At 42.4% G+C, this 5,000-nt stretch overlaps 1 protein-coding gene and 1 non-coding gene across 2 annotated transcripts in view; one reads left to right on the top strand and one right to left on the bottom strand.

Moving 5' to 3' along the window:
• The window catches only part of LOC120566338 (GRAM domain-containing protein 2A-like), a gene marked incomplete at its 3' end in the record, with an annotated part of 15,719 nt that overhangs the window by 1,661 nt on the left and 9,058 nt on the right, over positions 1–5,000 (bottom strand).
• On the top strand, positions 1,174–1,245 carry trnae-uuc. Its single transcript has one exon. It is a non-coding gene; the product is annotated as a tRNA-Glu (tRNA).

Below are 5,000 nucleotides of genomic sequence, written 5' to 3'. Positions count from 1 at the left end.
ATATAGACATTAGTGGTCCCCTAATACTGTATCTGAAGTCTCTTTTATATAGACCTTAGTGGTCCCCTAATACTGTATCTGAATTCAAACGGAGACATTTGGAAACGAGGACCCAGGTGGGTCAGTGGAAAAGTGAAGAAAAGCAGCAAGTTCCCAAGTTAAGGAGGACAAAATGCTGTCATTTCACTTTAATTAGACTCATATCACAATAAATCAACGCGAAACAACGAAGCGTGAAATCGATCTCGCGTAGCTCGAAGCAAACGAATATCTCCTGCTAGAGCACACCAGTCCCATATGGTTTAGTGTTGTTGTTTTTTTTTTTTTTCCACCCCCCCCGTTTAAACCCCCTCTGTGTATTATATTTTTTTTTTTTTTGCATAAATGAAGTTATTAACTACACAGTAATACTAAAAGCATAGTGTGCACGATCCTGAGAGCATTTTACTAATGCTCTGTTAAAATAACAATGAAATGCAGAGTTATTGACTTTAGACCAGGTTTTTGTTGGTCAATGGTGCGATCACTTCCCGCTGATAGCAATACGCAATACGAATGTATCTGAACACACCTCCCTGTAAGACCAGCACACCCAGAATGCACCTGAACACACCTCCCTGTAAGACCAGCACGCCCAGAATGCACCTGAACACACCTCCCTGTAAGACCAGCACGCCCAGAATGCACCTGAACACACCTCCCTGTAAGACCAGCACGCCCAGAATGCACCTGAACACACCTCCCTGTAAGACCAGCACCCCAGAATGCACCTGAACACACCTCCCTGTAAGACCAGCACGCCCAGAATGCACCTGAACACACCTCCCTGTAAGACCAGCACGCCCAGAATGCACCTGAACACACCTCCCTGTAAGACCAGCACGCCCAGAATGCACCTGAACACACCTCCCTGTAAGACCAGCACGCCCAGAATGCACCTGAACACACCTAAGACACATGGGGCCACAGATGGGCGCAGGTGCATTAGCTGTTTAAACGACGAGGGCACTGGACGGGAAAGTGAAAACTGCGTCATTCTTAAATTAGCAAAGACACTTGCGTCGGGCTTTTTGCTGCGCTGGGTGCAAGATAGGGCCCAAATCGTAGTCTTTTCATTTCCAAAACAGCAACAACCACAAAGACATAAAGCTGTTCGGTCTCTGCAAAAGCCAGTCCCATATGGTCTAGCGGTCAGGATTCCTGGTTTTCACCCAGGCGGCCCGGGTTCAACTCCCGGTATGGGAATCAGTGATTGGCTGATATACATAAATGAAGTTATCTGAACTACACAGCAATACCAATCAATTGTTTCTCCTGTCTAATCATCGGGCTGTGGGGCTAAGCTCGGATGGAGCCAACGAATGAAAGACATCTGTAAGGCGGCAACGGAGCAATCCCGGCATTTCTTTTTTTAAATTTTTTTATTTATTTATTTGAAAGAAAAAGGGGACAATACATATTAATGAACATTTTCACAAATGTAAATATGCCAGATTATAGCCTTAGGCTAATTTCCATCTGCAGACCCCCTGGCAGGTTGGTGTTACACACAAATGAGTGAATACATACAGAGACACTATATGCAGACTATATACAAAGAGACAAGGACAAGAACAGTGATCACATCATGTTAGAATAAACAATAACAACAAGAGTGGACAACAAGGGACATATAGAAAACAGGAAAGCATCGACTATAGTGAACAATAATGGTGTTGCTATAGACTACCGAGCTATAGTGGCATGTTTAAAATGGCCAGCGTGCAGCAGTGGTATGAGGACATGTTACATCACCACATGACACAGCAGCTTTAATCAGACAGTGTCTTAATGTTATCAGGAGGATGTAAATGTGACCACAGATGACAGATGACAGTCAGCAGAGAGCAGCCAGCTGGTTCCCCGAATTACTCAGGTTTGAATGGTCAGGTACAGATGATTCAGTCGGTAAAAAAGCAACGAAAGAGTCCAGATTCAGCGGTGGAAAGTAACCAAGTACTTCCACTCTCAAGTAGTCGACTAAGTTCAATTTTGATTTCCTTTTTATTTCTTTTGTGGAAATGTGGAACTTTTTGCTCCGTACTGAACTTAAAGGTGCACTATGCCCTCATATCCAGCAGTTTTGGATCGCAATTGATCAACAGCTTGATAAGATCTTTAAGCGCCCTTTACATCTGGGAGCTAGGATGGATGTTAGAGAAAGATTTTGTCACTTTTTTTGTCACTTTTTGGTTACTTTTCTGACGATTTTGGTACTTTCTGTGATGTTTTTGCCACTTTTGCCGCATTTTCTCTATCTACCAAACTTCTTTGCTGACTTTTTTTATGGCTTTATGTCGACTGTCAACTGTAAATGAGAAGACTTTATGAGACATGTCAAAGATATTTAACTTTTTTCATTAAATAAAAGCATGTTAATAAACTCTCCATGTCTGGCCCTGGATGTGATTCTCATTTCCAATGTGGCCCTTAGTGAAATTGAGTTTGACACCCCTGAATTAGCTCATCAGTGATTAAAACATCTATAATTCTTTAAAAAGGGCCATCCTGCATAATAAGGACTTCTTCTTTTGATTCTTTAAGTACATTTTACTGATAATACTTCTGTACTTTTCCTTCAGTAAAGAGTATTTTCTGACTGCGGTGTTTTCTACTTTTACTAAAGTATGCAAATTTGGAAAAAAGTAAACTGGAAATGAAGAGAAAATTCCCATCAGCCACTGGTTTTAGTCCGGTACACTGGAGCATGGAGAGTCCAGTGTGTGTGTGTGAAAGGAGTGATTGTCTAGAAGCGCACACACACACACACACACACACACACACACACACACACACACACACACACACACACACACACACACACACACACACACACACACACAAACACACACACACACATACAGATAAAAGAAGTAATTATGCAAACTGTGTCAGCCTGAATAGAGAAAGTGGAGCAGAGGAACTGGTCATGTTCACACTCAGCAGACAGATCTGAGAACAGTCTGCTGTTCTGCACGTCAAACAGAGCTGAAATGACGCTGAACTTTTCTGACTGTTTAACAAAAAGGGAAGCTGTCGTGTCGTTTGAACAGACAAACGGGACTAGATGTTGTTCTCGGTCGCAGCTACTGAAAGTTAAAGTTAGAATAAAGGCTGGGTGATACGACCAATATGTCTTGGCTTGTTTCTATTGTGATGCTGAAAAACCAGCAGCCTTAAACTAACGTTCTTAAAGGGATATGCCACCGTTTGTTGAAATAGGGCTTATCACGGTCTCTCCTAGCTGTAGATAGGTGAAATAGGGCTTATCATTTTCTCCTTAACTTCTTCCAGGACATGAACACCTGTTTCCTGGGTGAAAGTCTTGTGTTTTCTCCTTAACTTCTTCAGGACATGAACACCTGTTTCCTGGGTGATAGTCTTGTGTTTTCTCCTTAACTTCTTCCAGGACATGAACACCTGTTTCCTGGGTGATAGTCTTGTGTTTTCTCCTTAACTTCTTCCAGGACATGAACACCTGTTTCCTGGGTGAAAGTCTTGTGTTTTCTCCTTAACTTCTTCCAGGACATGAACACCTGTTTCATGGGTGAAAGTCTTGTATTTTCTCCTTAACTTCTCCAGGACATGAACACCTGTTTCCTGGGTGAAAGTCTTGTGTTTTCTCCTTAACTTCTTCCAGGACATGAACACCTGTTTCCTGGGTAAAAGTCTTGTGTTTTCTCCTTAACTTCTTCAGGACATGAACACCTGTTTCCTGGGTGAAAGTCTTGTGTTTTCTCCTTAACTTCTTCCAGGACATGAACACCTGTTTCCTGGGTGAAAGTCTTGTGTTTTCTCCTTAACTTCTTCAGGACATGAACACCTGTTTCCTGGGTGAAAGTCTTGTGTTTTCTCCTTAACTCTTTTCAGGACATGAACACCTGTTTCCTGGGTGATAGTCTTGTGTTTTCTCCTTAACTTCTTCAGGACATGAACACCTGTTTCCTGGGTGATAGTCTTGTGTTTTCTCCTTAACTTCTTCAGGACATGAACACCTGTTTCCTGGGTGATAGTCTTGTGTTTTCTCCTTAACTTCTTCCAGGACATGAACACCTGTTTCCTGGGTGATAGTCTTGTGTTTTCTCCTTAACTTCTTCCAGGACATGAACACCTGTTTCCTGGGTGATAGTCTTGTGTTTTCTCCTTAACTTCTTCCAGGACATGAACACCTGTTTCCTGGGTGATAGTCTTGTGTTTTCTCCTTAACTTCTTCCAGGACATGAACACCTGTTTCCTGGGTGAAAGTCTTGTATTTTCTCCTTAACTTCTTCCAGGACATGAACACCTGTTTCCTGGGTGAAAGTCTTGTGTTTTCTCCTTAACTTCTCCAGGACATGAACACCTGTTTCCTGGGTGAAAGTCTTGTGTTTTCTCCTTAACTTCTTCCAGGACATGAACACCTGTTTCCTGGGTAAAAGTCTTGTGTTTTCTCCTTAACTTCTTCAGGACATGAACACCTGTTTCCTGGGTGAAAGTCTTGTGTTTTCTCCTTAACTTCTTCCAGGACATGAACACCTGTTTCCTGGGTGAAAGTCTTGTGTTTTCTCCTTAACTTCTTCAGGACATGAACACCTGTTTCCTGGGTGATAGTCTTGTGTTTTCTCCTTAACTTCTTCAGGACATGAACACCTGTTTCCTGGGTGATAGTCTTGTGTTTTCTCCTTAACTTCTTCAGGACATGAACACCTGTTTCCTGGGTGATAGTCTTGTGTTTTCTCCTTAACTTCTTCCAGGACATGAACACCTGTTTCCTGGGTGATAGTCTTGTGTTTTCTCCTTAACTTCTTCCAGGACATGAACACCTGTTTCCTGGGTGAAAGTCTTGTATTTTCTCCTTAACTTCTTCCGGGACATGAACACCTGTTTCCTGGGTGAAAGTCTTGTATTTTCTCCTTAACTTCTTCCGGGACATGAACACCTGTTTCCTGGGTGAAAGTCTTGTGTTTTCTCCTTAACTTCTC

Source organism: Perca fluviatilis, chromosome 10 (assembly GCF_010015445.1).
Source record: "Perca fluviatilis chromosome 10, GENO_Pfluv_1.0, whole genome shotgun sequence".
In the NCBI taxonomy this organism is placed as follows: Eukaryota; Metazoa; Chordata; class Actinopteri; order Perciformes; family Percidae; genus Perca; species Perca fluviatilis.
The sequence above is the reverse complement of the archived record's forward strand: the minus strand, read 5'-3'. Positions and strand labels throughout refer to the sequence as shown.